This window comes from Hemicordylus capensis, chromosome 6 (genome assembly GCF_027244095.1).
Source record: "Hemicordylus capensis ecotype Gifberg chromosome 6, rHemCap1.1.pri, whole genome shotgun sequence".
NCBI lineage: Eukaryota > Metazoa > Chordata > Lepidosauria > Squamata > Cordylidae > Hemicordylus > Hemicordylus capensis.
This window is the reverse complement of record NC_069662.1, coordinates 41,461,817-41,477,907: the sequence shown is the minus strand read 5'-3', so window position 1 is coordinate 41,477,907 and position 16,091 is coordinate 41,461,817. Positions and strand designations below refer to the sequence as shown.

At 44.5% G+C, this 16,091-nt stretch overlaps 1 protein-coding gene across 1 annotated transcript in view; it reads left to right on the top strand.

Moving 5' to 3' along the window:
- The first annotated feature begins 1,641 nt into the window (after positions 1–1,641).
- NFE2L1 (NFE2 like bZIP transcription factor 1) overlaps positions 1,642–16,091 on the top strand; it is a 50,745-nt gene continuing 36,295 nt past the window's right edge. Inside the window, exon 1 of the mRNA XM_053263977.1 lies at positions 1,642–1,735. The gene's annotated coding sequence lies outside the window, so the exon portion shown is untranslated. The remainder of the gene's footprint in view (positions 1,736–16,091) is intronic.

Here is a 16,091-nt window from a genome sequence, read left to right as displayed (position 1 = left end):
AAAATCTCAGTCAGACCCCTTCACATGCTGTGAATTTGGTTTGTATCCTATCGTCACTGTCAGTCTATGAATTACAAAGTGGTGCTGTCTATATTTGAGTGGCCACTATCTTGAAACAAGATGATGGATCAGAGAGAAAAAAATGCTGATTTTGTTGCTGATTTCACACACACCCCAGACCTTCTCCCAAGTGTTGTGAATTTGTTATTCTAAATTTGCATTGCTGTAAATGCACAAGTTATTAGAGAGAGACACACCCAGACATGGGGATCTCATAAATCTTCTTGCCTTCACAAAGCAGGCTAAAAATGTCCAGAGATCCAATCAGATCTCCCATGTAACATGCCATTTGTCTTGAAAACTAGCCCACAGATACATTTGCATACAAATCTCCAATCCTATGCATGTTTACTCAGAAGTAAATCCCATTAAATTGAGTAGGACTTACTTCCTAGGAAGCAGGTGCTTAGTATTGCAACTTTAGTATTATAACAGGTAGGGAAGAAGTTGTCGTATAACTTCTTTCAAGCTGTGTTCAGACAAATACGCTAAGAAACATGCTTTATCTTAAGTTCCATTTTATTTTATTTTATACATTTCTATACCGCCCGAAACGCAAGTTCTCTGGGCAGTTTACAAAACAATAAAAACAGCCAATACAAGGTTAAACATTTCAACAATTAAAATTAAAAAGTTAAAACTATTAAAACACAATTAAAACAGTATCTAATTAAAAGCCTGGGTGAACAAATGTGTCTTGACTGCCCTTTTAAAAGTTGTAAGAGATGGGGAGGCTCTTATTTCAGCAGGAAGTGTGTTCCTTCCAAAGCCTGTAGCAATGGAGAAGGCCCGTCCCTGAGTAGCCACCAGACCAGCCGATGGCAACTGCAGACGAACCCCTCCAGATGATCTCAATGGGCGGTGTGGTTCATAGCGAAGAAGATGTTCTCTTAAATACCCAGGGCCCAAGCTGTTTAGGACTTTATAGGTTATAACCAAAACCTTATACTCTGCCCTGAAACGTACTTACAGCCAGTGTAGATCTTTTAAGATAGGAGAAGAGATATTCTTAGAGAGAAGAGATTAATCAAGCTAGGTGCAGGAGTACAGATTTTTGAACAGGCCGACATGCCCAGGACTGAAAAATTACTGTATTTAATATGTGTTGTCTTAATTTAAAATTCATGTACCACTTTTCTTTCAGAAGAAGCTTGAGGCAGCTTAAATCAAACCATAGCATTTCATCAAATAACAGATAACAGATAAAATATGCTACCAAATCTTATGAAGCAAACAAGAGTGCCAGGCTCCAAAACCTATACCTGATATGCCTATTGAAACAATGGATTTGTAGCGCAATCCTATGCATGTTTACACTCAGGTGTCCTATTGTATTTAATGGGGCACCCAGGAAAGTGTACATAGGATTGCAGTTTTAATTAGCCTCCTAAAAGATAATAAGATTTTGGATTTGGCCTCTCTTGGGAGGAAGCCACAATTGTGGTTCCACAACCAAAGAGAAGCCAGTGATACAGCATAAAATTTCAATTTAAAACAAACAAACAAAAACCTAGATGCCAGTGTAACATACTGCCCCTTTAAGAGCCAGACTCCCAAAGCCTCAGCTCTGAAAGGCCATGTGAGAGAATTAGGTAGTTTCACTTTTGCTGCATGTATGATCTCCCCAGGGGCCTGCACAGTCCTAAACTCAGAAGCATTGGGGGAAAATCCACAGGTAAGTTGTGCTTGTTTCCCCCCAGCTGTCTTAGTTTTATGAACTGTATTAGTTTTATGACCTATAAGCAAAATAGCTCAAGTATTAGAAGAAGTGTGGTGTGTGCTACTGTAATCACATAGCTAGTAGTCAATATCAAACTTCTAAGTGCCAGGCACTTGCATACCTGAATTTTTTTCAAATTTGATGACGTTGAATTAATGAAAACAAGCCAGAATACAGCGCTCTCCACTCTTTCCAAGAGGGCCTCTGCCCAATGAAGAAAGCACCACTGCTTCCTGTCTACATATCAGGACAGACAAGAACTCTGGGAAATCTTTCTAAAATATGATCCTCCTTGTAGGTGGATAAGAGTGGGAATATGTTCCTTTATATAAAGAGTGTGTGAACAGTATGGAAGCCAGACACTTCTGAAGAAATGAGTGCTTCTGAGCATGTGTAAAGTGTATTTGCCTTCTGACAGATGATCCATATGTAATTCATGGCAAAATAACATTTGCATTCAGTAGAAATTGTAGTGAAATACTTTAGTCGATTTTGAACAATAGTTTCCACTTATATGTGAATCCACGTTCCAGCAGAAATTCCTAGCACATTTCCCCCATGCAACAGGAGCGTAATGTACCAAGGATTTGTTAAACCGAAGTTAGGGCTGGTTAATAACTTACACAGAATGTTTTTGCGGAGGTGAACATACAAACGTGAACTGGAGACCCTGAAGGTACAGATACTTGGATCTCAAGGGACACACAACAAAGAATTCCAATTGACTGTAGCTCCCTGGCACAAGCTCACTGTGTGTTTATAGACGTGTCTTCTCTTCGTACTTTATTATAGTCACACAACAAACATTGATGCACATGCATCAAGCACAACTGACAATGCAAGTGTGGCTCTGTCCACACTGCTTCTGGGAATACAGCACAGCTGCCTTGGTTTCTGGTACCCTTGTATATAACACCACCTTATAACTCTAGTTCATATATTTGGGCCATCAGGTTTAAATGGTTTTCTTCGCAATCCAGCCATAACTCATGTATCTCTGGAACTATTCCAGTCAAACAAAGAGCACCCCCTCCATCGTCTGGACGTGTAATGAACATGCTGATGATGCCTAGTTCATCTGAAGAGGGTCCAGATGTTTTGCTACTAATTGCTTCTGTGGAGGGGAATACTAAACGCCCACTAGAAGTGTTCTAAATGTCGAGGATCTCCAGTATTGAAAGGATAAGCAGACTTGTGGAAAGGTTTTAATTAGTGCATGAAGGGGGGGCAGTTAATTAGCTTGGATACTTCACTGAATTCTGATTGTAGTTTGGTGAAAGAATAGTTATGAGAAAACAATGGCTGACTCCCACGGGCCTTGCATACCTAACAGCTGCCTCTACTCCAGTGTTTCACTCTTGATTTTTAATGGCGTCAGAGTTGCCAACTTTTGGTTCAAAAAACAATCCGCCTTTCCTGGATGGGTCCAGGGATAACCCACGGGTTAGGTTAGGATGGAACCTGGAATAATGTAGTGGGTCAAAGGTGGAGTCTTGGAGATATCTGGCTAGGGGGATGGGGGCAAAATCTGGCCAGGTGTAGAAGGATCCTGATATAATTTGGGAGGTTATAGGCGAAGCCTTACAGCAGGGCTTGACAAATTCCAGGTGCCAGGGAGCCATGGCACCTAAAAACAACCATTGCACCCAGACTAGGATATTCAGAGGCAAAGTTTTTCAATAAAACATTTCTCTGCCCCAGGAACCTTGTTTCTGTTCTAAGTATGTGTTTGGAAAGGCATATTATTTTGGAGGAGGCCCTTCAAATTGAGGTGGTCCTTGGCAGAGGGTGATATGGTGATGGGGGTGTTTCTGGATCCGAGGCTGTCCTTGGAGTTTCAGGTGGCAGCGGTGTGCAGAAGTGCCTTTTACCAGCTACAGCTGATACGCCAGCTGCAACCCTACTTGGAGAAGTTGGACCTGACCTCAGTCACTCATACTTTGGTAATATCCAGTTTGGACTACTGCAGTGTGCTCTCCGTGGAGCTGCCCTTGAAGATGGTTTGGAAGCTTCTGCTGGTGCAGAATGCTTCCTTAAGGATGCTCATGGGTGCAAGTCGCGTCACGAGTATCACACCAATCCTGCTGCAGCTTCACTGGTTACTGGTCCGCTTCTGAGCTGGATTCAAGGTGCTGGTCTTGACCTTTAAAGCTCTACACAGCTTAGGGCCAGGGAATCTGTCAGACTGCATTTGCCCATATGAACTTGCCAGGGCCCTCTGCTCATCATCTCAGGCCTTGTTTGTCGCCCTGCCACTGCCAAAGATCCAAATGGTGGGGACTAGAGACAGAGCCTTTTCGGTTGTGGCCCCTTGGCTCTGGAACAACCTCCCTGTAGAGCTTTGCCATGTTCCCTCACTCAGTGTTTTAAAACACACACACAAATTCATGTTTTTTTAAAAAGACGAGGCTTTTAAATGTTTCATCTGTTGCTTATATATGGTAGGTTCTTTAGTTTTTACAATTCTTAGTTTTTAGTTTTTTAAAATAACTTTTAATTTGAAATTTTAAAATCTGTAATTCTGATTGGGATTTCAGCTTGGATTTTTAACTTGTTTAGCTTAATTTGGTTAATTTTTAGTGATGTGCATGGACTGGTCCAGAGGCCATTCTAAAGGCCTCCGAACTGGTCTGGACATTGGGGCGGTTCGGCAGTTCAGTGTTTTGATTGGTTGTTCTGTGATACTGTTCTGTTTTGTTATTTGGTAGCCACTTTTGACTTGCATCTGAAGGAAAAATAGGGCAGAAATCTTGAAAATAAAGCAATACCAATGCCCTTGTATCCTTGCAAGGGATTCTAACCAGAACCTCTGGCAAAGATTAAATGTGCACCCACATTTAAGCTGTTTCCCTTTTCAGGTCTCTTGGCAAACATCCTGCACTCAGACTGGGGGAACCAGTTTCCTAGCCGCCTCCCATCCTGCAGATGGGTGTGAGCTATCCAGTTAAATGGGGAAGGTGATCCCTTGCTTCAATTGCCCAGGTATTAATATGCATTGTAAGTGGCTGAGGCATGTGATTCAAAGGAAGGCCTTTGAATAACAGGACAGCATGGTACATAGCAATGTGATTTTCAGATTTTGATTGACCAGTGGCCATCTCATTTTCTCTGCTCTTTCCTGAATGAGGTTAGCCATCTGGTCTTCAGATACAGAAGGGAACTAACTAAGTATAGTACAGTATTTAAAGGATGTGGGTGACCCACCATTGTTCACTGAAAGGCAAGGTTATAGTTGCAAATTCAGAAGTGCAGGCACCCTCCATAACAGCCCCCATGGCCATGCCTACCCTAACAGCCAGAGAAACCGGGAAGTACAGGCGCTCTGTCCCTCTTGTCCCCCCTCCACGACACCCCTGCTGAATGGGTTCATGAGTGATTTTGAGGTTACATAGGAAGCTCCTTTATAATGAGTTAGACCATTGTGCCATCTAGCTCAGTATTGTCTGACTGGCATCGGCTCTCCAAGGTTTCAGGCAGGAGCCACTCCCAGCTCTACCTAGAGATGCCAGGAAGTGAACCCAGGATCTTCTCCATCCAAGCAGTTGCTCTACCACTGGGCTGTACCAGCACGCACATGGCATCCACGCATGCACGGGCAGGTGCCCATGCTGACCACACAAATGGTGCCCACACATGTACAGATGCCATGTGTGTCGGCATAGCGCACGGGATCTTGGGACAAACACCGCTGCAGTAGGAAGCGGCATGTGGCGGCGGAGAGCAGGTAAGGAGCTGCTCTCCTCTTTTTCCAAGATCTCGCTCGTCACGCCCCTCTCCGTGGCGCCAAACCGGTTCAGAGCAGAACTAGAGCACGAAACTTGGTTCGTGCACATTCTTAGTGCTCACATGTAGTAGTCACCCATCCAAATATAAATCATGGCAGACCCTGCTTAGCAAAGGGGACAATTCATGCTCGCTACAAGACCAGCTCTCTTCCCATAGACCAGCTCTTCCCAAAGACCATATTGTATTGGTGAGGAACACTGAAGCTAAAATATAAGCAATTAACGCAAGGCCAACTAGAGCCGAGAATGTTTTGTTTTTAAACATGCAGTTTTCCTCATTTCTATTAAACAACTGGGAGTCAGAAACCCTTGCCAAACAAGTGCAAATCATGTAGAGATTTACTACAAGTAGATCTTGATCAGCTTCTGCCCATCCCTGATTTAAACCAGTAGTGGCCTAACCAGGAGGCTAAGTAAGGCCATAAATCTCAGATGCAGCTAAGAGCAGCAGGGTAGGAAACAGACAGATCTGGCTTATGGTTCATCTGCAGTTGCCACCAGCTCATCTCGGGGACCGGCCTTCTCCATTGCTGCCCTGAGACTTTGGAACATACTTCCTGCTGAAATAAGAGCCTCCCCATCTCTTACAACTCAAGACGCATTTGTTCACCCAGGGTTTTAATTAGGTATGTTTTAATTGTGTTTTAAAAGTTGTAACTTTTAAAATTTTAATTGTTGAAATGTTAATCTTTTTAATTGGTTGTTTTTATTGTTTTGTAAACCGCCCAGAGAACTTGCGTTTTGGGCCGTATAAAAATATGCTAGCTAGCTATTTTATTTTGCTAGCTAGCAAAATAAAATAAAATAAAATAAAAAATAATAAAATAAAATAAAATAAAATAAAATAAAATAAGGTATAACCCATGGGAAGTTCTTCTGGGCAATCCTCACAAACATGAATAGGAGGTCTGCCAGAGTTCCCATTCATTTCAATAGTGGTTGTGCAGGAGAACTTCCCAGTGGATTGTTCCCCATGATAATTAATAGGATGTGCCATTTGAGTTGTCTACTTCAGGCACTGTAGTGGCCCTCTGTTTACATTTGTTCTACAAATACTCCTTGACACTCTGGTTTTGCATTAACAGTGCAATATCCCAATTAGTGTTTGTAGAATCTCTGAACAGACAAGACTCAACCAGGGAATTCTTTTAGCAAGCTACATATTTCTCTGGAGTGCAGAACATATTTTAAATCAACCCAGCCCTTGCCAAGCTACAGCTAGGGGTCATATTGTAGTTATTTTTAGATTTCATTCTAACTTATTTAAGGATGTCTCTGAAGTGCATAACATCTGATGAGTTATGTGACTAAATTAAACCCCACAAATGCCCCCCAAATTTAACTAGAACTGTGCTTGGTGTTAATCTAGTTTGTGTGGGCCAAGGAGCCACAGGTGATTCATTTCCCAAAATCTAACAACTGCTGTAGTTTGAATTGTGCAGGAGGCATGTTTTAATAGCCATCTCAATTACAGTTGAAAACTAATCCAGAACGTCAAACTCAAAAACCAGTGTTTTGCAGTACTGAGATATTTTAGTACCACATGCATATTTACAAAATTTGAGAATGTAAACAGAAGCTTTTCTCCCCAAATTCATTTCGGCTAAGGAGCAGTTTGAGCTAGGACTCAGATAGACTTCTCTACTGGCTTGAGCCAAACGCTACTCACTTTAGAATTGGCTGGGAATGGGGGCGTGGTAGTTGCTCAGGTAGAGAACACAAATCATATCAGGCTTTTATCTATGCTATGGCTTAGTCAAGGAATAATAATACAGCCACCTAATGGTGCAGCGGGGAAGTAACTTGCCTAGGGAGCAAGAGGATACTTGTTCAAATCCCTGCTGGATTTGAATTTGAATTTCCCAGGCTATGGGAAACACCTATATGGAGCAGCAGCAATATAGGAAGATGCTGAAAGTGCACTGCACAGAAGATGGCAATGGTAAACCCCTCCTACCAAAAGAAAACCACATGGCTCTGTGGTCACCAGGACTGTACAACTTTACTTTACCATGGCTTTCTGGACCATTCCTTTGTTAGGCAGATCCTTGATTGTTGGTTGATGTTTGATCAGTAAGAACTGTTTGCAGATGCTCTCCTAATCGTTGGGGAAATCTCTCTGCATTCTTGAATGAGATACCCTATCAGAATCTGAAGAAGGTGACAACCCTCCTGCTGAGAAAAAAGGCAGATCAGAGATGTGTGTGAGAGAGAGAGAAAGAGAGAGATGGAATCTGGCAGTTTTGGGGAAAAGACTAAAGCAGAGAGAGAGAAAAGAGAGAAAAGGAGATTCATGTTTCTGGATACAGTTAGTTGAAATGGAGGGTACAGCTCTGGAGAGCTGCTGCTCAAGTTACTCTCTGGGGGATCTTTTGCCTTGTAAGAGTGCCTACTGGCAAGACTCCACTTGCCTTTGTAAATGAGGTAAATATGTCAAAGATTGTGAGGCTCTATACACGATCCGTGTGTACAGGCCAACTGGGCTCTGTGGGGAGAGCGGGCTTAGCCCGCAGGGAGCTCACCCTAGGCAGCCAGATCGGCCCCACACACAACTACCAGCTCTGTCATGGAGCCGATAGGGGTGGTGGGGATGGGGGGCTGCATGCCCCCCTGAAGTTCCAGGATGCCCTATGCGAGTGCGCAGGGCATTCTGGGGGGAGCCCCAACACCAGCACTTGCTGTAGTCTCACAGTCGAGAGGTCTCCTCGTGAGTCACTGCACCGCAGCATCTCACAAACAGGAAAATGGGGTTAATGGAGCTCTCGCTCCGCTAACTTCGTTTAATGGGGGGGGGGTACTTAGTGAGGTTTGCTGCCGGGAGCTGTGTGCCTCCCGTTGCAGCACATGACCTCAGGAAAGTGGGCTGGGCTCCTTTAGCCTGCTTTCCTGTGGTCGTGAGAATAGGCTCATCCTCTCATCCAAAGGAAACTAGATCTGCATTGCCCCTGGAATTTCTTACCACTCAAGGAAGTGGGGGGCACATAATAATACAGCATCTCAGCGGTTCAACGTGCCTAGATACATCATCACAATAATATTGCTACAGCCCTGTAAGATTGGCCACTATTATGGTCCTATTATTGCAGATTGGGGATTAAGCCTAAGAAAAGAAGGCTTGCCTAAGGCCGCTTAATGATTTTGTTTCCACATGACATTTGCACTAGACTAGAGGCTTTGCAGTTAGACATGGGGACCTATTTTGCTACCTCTTTATCCTGACTTTCCTCCAAGGTGCTCAGAGCACAGTCTCACCTCCCCAATTTTATCCCTACAACACCCCTGCGAAATAAGGTAGACTGAGAGATGGTAACGAGTCAAAGGTCACCAGTGAGCTTCATAACTGAGTGGGGATTTGAACCCAGCTCTCCTGGTCCTAATCCAGAACTCTAACCACTATACCATGCTCGTGTCACCATTAATCATTTCAGTGTCTTTGAATATGTGCCAAATGCCTTTCTTTACGCCGTAACCATATCTGAAATTATGGAGCAGAGCTCCCTGGTCAGAGGGGATGGCAGGTTTGAATTTTGGCATCTTTCTTTTTAGTAATTAACCACTGGGGTTTTTGGATAGGGTTACTTGGTAGAGTGACCATCCAGTTGTTCTGGGTAGTGGCCAGAGGGGAACAGCCGAGGCTGTGGCTTAAGTGGGCTGCTGGAGGCATTGCATGCAGCAAGGATAGAGAGTGAGGAACCTGCAAGACAGAAGTGGGGACCTGGCTGGCATAGAACTATCCTTTGATCTGATGTTTTGCTTGACTCAGCACTAGAGACCCCTGATGGGAGACAGTTGGGGAGCAAACAGGGCTGATTTCCTTAGAAGTCAGGTATGTAGTAGGATGTAAGGGCACCTGTTACACTCCTTTAAGGCCCCCGTTAGGATTTTCTGATGTCTCTTATTTTTAGAGGAGTGTCTCCTTTGGCACTATAACCCAGTTAGCAGCTTTGCCAAGCAGGTCACACCCATGTTGATGTGAGTGTTGTTTTTTACCCAACACACCTGTTCAGGCAGCTGGCTCTGGGTTTTTTTTAAAATGTAGCATTAAATTACCCTGTGAAAGAGATCTGGTGATGCAAGAGGTTCCAAGTAAATGCCACAGTTGTACAGCAAATATGGGATGTGGCAAGAGCTGGCTGGTCGTGCTAATTCTTGCTGTCGGATAATTAATTGGGGTGCCTGCTTCAATTCGCTTATTGCAGGCTAGCTATCCCTTAATGGACTTTACCCACCATTTTGTATACATAGATGCTATTCTCACGATCAGCGAAAATTGGGCTAAGAGAGCCTAGCCTGATTTTCACTGATTGTGTAAACCACCGGGCTTGTAAGCGAGCCCAGTGGTTTACAAGTGGGTAACCCGCTGATTTGCCCCTGCCCTTAAACCAGGTTTGCGGAGTGAGTGCTCCGCTGCAGCCACCCAGGGAGGGCTTACTGATCATCTGAAGGGAGACCAAGCTTAGCCCGCTCTCCCTGCAAACCTGATTTGGCTCTTCTCACTTGATCGTGAGAAGAGCCTCATCTATATATTTAATTCTCTTAGCCAGCATGCGTGTCGTGGATTTGGTGGCGGAACTCTTGAGACACATTGCGAGAATTCCCGGCCTTGGGCGAGAGTTGCGGGCAAGAGAAAATGGCGGCAGGCCACAAAACGGCCTGAGGAGGCGGCCGCCACTGGGAGGTGGAGGTGGTGCAATGGCCTGGCCTGGCCGCCGGGAGCAGGAGGCAGCGGCGGGACGGCCAGGCACAGGCGAGGGGAGAGGAGGCGCAGGCAGGAGGGAGGGGCAGGAGGGAGGGAGAGTGGGGCAAGAGAGAGTGGGGCAGGAGGGAGGGGGGGCAAGAGAGAGTGGGGCAGGACGGAGGGACAGGGGGAAAGAGAGAGTGGGGCAGGAGGGTGGGGGGAGGGGGCAAGAGAGAGTGGAGCAGGGGGGAGGGAGGACAGGAGAGAGTGGGACAGGAGGGGGGGAACAGCCAGCCCCAAAGAGCATGCAGATGCTCTGTGTGGATCGGCTAGTAATAATGAAATCCTTCCCACTTTTTATTTGGTATACCTTTCATCCTTTGCAAATACAGAAAAGGTTGATTTCTAGATTGAAAATTTTGGAAGGGTAAGGCTGCCCAGCTAAAGCAAGCAGGCACCTATACTGGGCAGCAGCAATATAGGAAGGATTGTCACTTTAGTGACAACGACAAAGGCACCGTTTCATATTGCGTGGGAGAAGGCACTGGTAAACCACTCCTGCATTATATCAAGAAAACTACATGGATAGACAAGATAGAATGATAGTTGATGTAGTGCCGGATGATGAGCCCCTCAGGTTGGATGGTACTCATTCAACATGCTATTAAGAAAGAGCTGAGGATCTCTCAGAGTACTGATGGTGTTTATGATGTGGTTAGGCAAAAGCCTTTTGGACGTCTAGCGGCTGATGTTACCATGCGGGAAAAGAAAATCTGAAGCTTCAGAGACATAATTACTGTACAATGGGAATGTGGAACGTAAACGTAAAAAGCATGAATATGGGAAAGCTGGACACAGTGAAAGATGAAATGAATCAACTACAGATTGACATCTTGGGCATCAGCGAATTAATATAGACTGGAATTGGACACTTTCTGCCAGAAAATCATAGCGTTTACTACTCAGGACATGGAAACCAAAGAAGGAACAGTGTTGCTTTCATAGTCTGGAAGGATATAGCAATGACAGTACTCGGGTACAATGCGTCAGTGACCGACGGATATCAATTAGATTTTGTGGACAACGCTTTAACATGACAGTTTTTCAAGTCTATGCCCCAACGACTGGTGCAGAAGAAGAGGTTTATGAGTTTTATGCTCAAGTTCAGTCTGAAATGTTATTTTGTTTTATTTATTAATTCAAATTGACAGAACATGCAAGCAAGATGTGCTGAGGGTGGTTGGAGACAGGAATGCCAAAGTTGGAAATGGTAAGGAGGAAAACATAGTCGGACTGTATGACCTAGGAAGCAGAAATGAAGCAAGAGAATGACTTATTAGTTTCTGCCAATCCAATGATCTCTTCATTGCTAACACGTTCTTCAAACAACCAAAACGGCACCTATACATATGAACAAGACCAGATGGAGTACACACAAATCAAATTGATTATATTATTGATGCAAGGTGGTGGAAGAGCTCAGTTATAACAGCAAAGACATGGCTGGGGGCCGACTGAGGAACAGATCACAAACTGCTCATGTGCAAGTTCCAAGTCAAGCTAAAGCGGAAAAACAAAGCTATCTAACTTCCACGATATGATCTTGAGAATGGACCCACCATTTTCAAGGAGAACATCAGGAACTGCTTTCAAGTTTTGAATCTCATTGATATGGAACCAAGGTAACTGTGGAATGAAATCAAAGAAGTTGTTAAGGATGAATGTGAAACACCAAGAAACAGAAGAGACTGCCAAACACCAAGAGACAGAAGAAAGCAAAATGGATGTCAGAACAGACAGTGGAAATTGCCAAGAATGATAAAGACCTTATGAAGGAACTTAGTAGGAAATATCAGAAAACTGTTATAAGAGACAAGGAGCAGTACTACAATGACATCTGTAAAGACCTTGAGGATGGAAAAAGACACAGGAAAAAAAGGAAGGTTTCCCAAAAGATCTCTGAACTCAGGAGGTTCCAACCTTGAATTGGTATGTTAAGGGATGCCAAAGGACAGTTAGTAACTGATTCAGAGAAGATCAAACAGAAATGGAAGGAGTATACTGAAAATCTGTACAGCAGGGACATCAACATCCAAGATACTCTAGAAGATATTCCCTACTTGCAAGAACTTCTAGTACGGGAAGATGAAGTTAGATAAGCACTCCAGTTATTACCAAGTCGGAAAGCTACAGAAATATGGCAAGCAACAGAAGAAGAATCTGTCAAGGCTCTAACCAAACTATGCCAGCAAATTTGGAGAACAACACAGTGGCCAACAGACTGGAATAGGTCAGTCTACATACCCATACCAAAGAAAGGAGACTTAACAGATTGCGTAAACCATCGCACAATATCCTTAATTGCACATGCTAGCAAAACAATTCTCAGGCTCATCCAATGCAGATTAGAACTCTATGTGGAAAGGGAAATGCTGGATGTTCAAGCTGGTTTCAGAAAAGGCCGAGGAACAAGAGACATAATTGCTAATGCATGCTGAATAATTGAGAAAGCCAAAGAATACCAAAAAGAGTTCAATATGTGCTTTATTGACTACAGGAACGCCTTTGATTGTGTCAACCATGTCAAGTTGTGGTGAAATATCCTTAGGAAAATGGGCATCCCAGAACATCTCATTGTTCTCATGAGAAACCTATACACAGGACAAGAAGCTACAGTCCAGACAGAACATGGCGAAACAGACTAGTTCCAGATCGGCAAGGGAGTAAGATAAGGCTGCATACTTTCTCCTTATTTATTCAACTTATATGCTGAACATATACTGACAGAAGCTGGATTGGAAGAAGATGAGTGTGGTTTTAAAGTTGGAGGAAGAAACATCAATAACTTGCCCTATGCTGATGACACCACTCTGATAGCTGAGAATGTGGATGATCTGCAAGCTCTAGTAATGAAAGTCAAGGAACACATTAAAAAAATGGGACTTTGACTAAATGTAAAGAAGACTAAACTAATGACAACGGGTACAGCAACCAGCCTCAGAACTGATAATAAAGGAACTGAAGTGGTGAATAGCTTCTGCCTTTTAGGATCAACCATCGACAGTAAAGGATCCAGCAGTCAATAAATATGCCGCAGACTAGCACTTGGTAGGGTTGCAATGAAGGCCTTGGAAAGGATATTTAGATACTGTGACATGTCTTTACCTACAAAGATAATTGTTTGGACAGTGGTTTTTCCCATTATACTCTATGGATGCAAAAGCTGAACTTTGAAGAAGCAAGATAGAAAAAGTATTGACACTTTTGAACTTTGGTGCTGGAAAAGACATTCGAGGATACCATGGACAGCCAGGAAAACAAACAAATGGATCATATAACAAATCAATCCAGAATTTTCACTCAAGGCACTAATGACCAGGCTCAAACTATCATACTTCAGACACATTATGCGAAAACCCAGTTCCCTTGAGAAGTCGACAGCAATGAATGCACCACTGAGAAACCTTAAAGGCCAAGCTGCAGACAGATCATCTTGGAGAGAATCTATCTATGTGGTGGCTAAGAGTTGACACAGACTTGAGGCACTTAATCAATCTATCCATCAATTAATCAATCAAGACCCTTTATTCCCATGCTTTTAGGCTGAAGAGTAGATTCTCATTTGCTTTTGCTTGTAGCCATCTCTTGCAAGGTTAAGCTTGATTTATCTTTTTATTTGTGTAAGAACTATTTAAATGGAAATAATAAAGTTTGCAAGGCCTCACTTTAGAATAACAATGGGTGGTTTAACATGTAATAGTGGCAAGTAAGTATGGGTCGCCAAGAGTCCCACCAACTTGATGACAATCAATCAATCAATCAATCAAGTATGGGAGAGTTGCTGGCTACCACTTGGTGCACACTTATTATCACTGCCATTTTTGTGACACAGTCACCAATGTTGGGTGGAAAATTTATCTGACCTCAGCCTGACTTTGTCAAGCAAAATGTTGGTTTGGGATAAAGTTAGTAACTAACATTCTCTGGTGGCTTCAGATGTCATGAAAATGGGGATGGCAGCAGGAGCATGTGCCCAGCAGCAGCTGGTGGCTCTCCTGTACTTACTTGCCATATTACTTGTGAAGTCACGCATGCATAATGGCATCCTTCTTACCTTTCTAATGCAAATCCTGCAACAAATCTTTGTTTCCCAAGAATCTTTTGTTTCCCAAGGTTGCTTCAGGCAACTCGCATCTCACCCTCTAAAGTGCTAAACTGATTCCTCCAAACTGTTCATCTTAATAATGATAATAATAAACTTTGTTAGCCACCCCATAAAAAATTGTGCTCTGAGCAGTGCACAACACAGCATTAAAACATGAAATAAAAGCATATAACACATTAAATCATAACAGACCAAAAAGTGAGAGGGGGGAGAAAATACAAAATACAGTACAAATTCAAAAACTCTTTTAAAATCAGTTAAAAATCAAATTTGAAAAACAAAATTTAAAAGGCCTGAGTGAACAAAATCCTGGTGTCTTGAGCTGGTCTTGTGGGACAACTGCAGTAGGGCATGAAAATATTGTTTCGACGTTTCTGTTTTGGTGATAGGATACCATGAGGGCAGTTTCAAAGCCTTTTGCTACTGACTATGATAAAAGTAAGAAAGCAGTTTCAAAGTCAATGTGATGGTTATTGATTATGGACAAAATCACTACTGAAGTCTTACTCTGGATTTGCTTATGAGCTGGTAGCAGGCTCAGAGCTTCATGTAACGTAGGCATTTGTTCCTGAGGAGGGGACAAGTAATGTATATACAGTACTTCATAATTACTTGACTTAAATCTGCAAGTCTGTTGCCTTGATTGATTGGTTGATTAAGTGCCGTCAAGTTGGTGTCAAGTCTTAGTGACCACATAGATATATTATCTCCAGGATGATCAGTCCAACATGGCCTTTAAGGTCTCTCAGTGGTGCATTGATTGCTGTTGTAATTGAGTCCATCCACCTTGCTGCTGGCCATCCTCTTCTTCACTTTTCTTCAACTTTCCCCAGCATTATGGACTTCTCAAGGGAGCTGGTTTTTTGCACAATGTGTCCAAAGTATCAGGGGGCATAGCTATAATTGAGCAGATGGGCAGGAGCGTAACGATTGGGGGGGCAGGCAGGGCACGTGCCCTGGGCTCCACTCTGGTGGGTCACATGGGGGGCACCAAAAAGTGGCGGGTGGCAGCGGGAGTGAGCGCGGCGGTGGCGGGCAGCGGCAGATCGCACGGCAGTGGCGGGCGGCGGCAGGAGTGAGGGCGGCGGTGGAGGGTGGCAGCGGATCGCCGAGTGCGGCGGCGGCGGCCGGCGGTGGCAGATCGCCGAATGTGGTGGCGGCCAGCGGCGGCGGATCGCCGAGTGCGGCGGTGGCGGGCGGCGGCGGATCGCCGAGTGCGGCGGTGGCGGGTGGCTCAGCGATCCACCGCCACCCCCCGCCACCGCACTCGGCGATCTGCCGCCGCCCGCCGCCGCCGCACTCGGCGATCCACCGCCGCCCTCCACCGCCGCCCTCACTCCCGCTGCCGCCTGCCACTGCCATGCGATCTGCCACTGCCCGCCACCGCTGCGCTCACTCCAGCCAGGGGGGCGCAGGTATGTGGGGGGGCGGGGGGCGGGCGCAATTTCAGGGGCAGAGCTTGCCCTGGGCGCCGTTTCCCCCCATTACGCCTCTGCAGATGGGTTCAAAGAACCTGGGCCTCCAATTTCCTGAGGGCCTCCCAGCAACACCCTTCCCTATTTTTTTCATTATCTCCCTTACTCAGAGGGACTGCCAGGAGAAGGGTGAACATGGGCCCCCTCTCCCCTAGCTACGCCCCTGCAAAGTATGATAGTTTGAGCCTGGTCATTTGTGCCTCGAGTG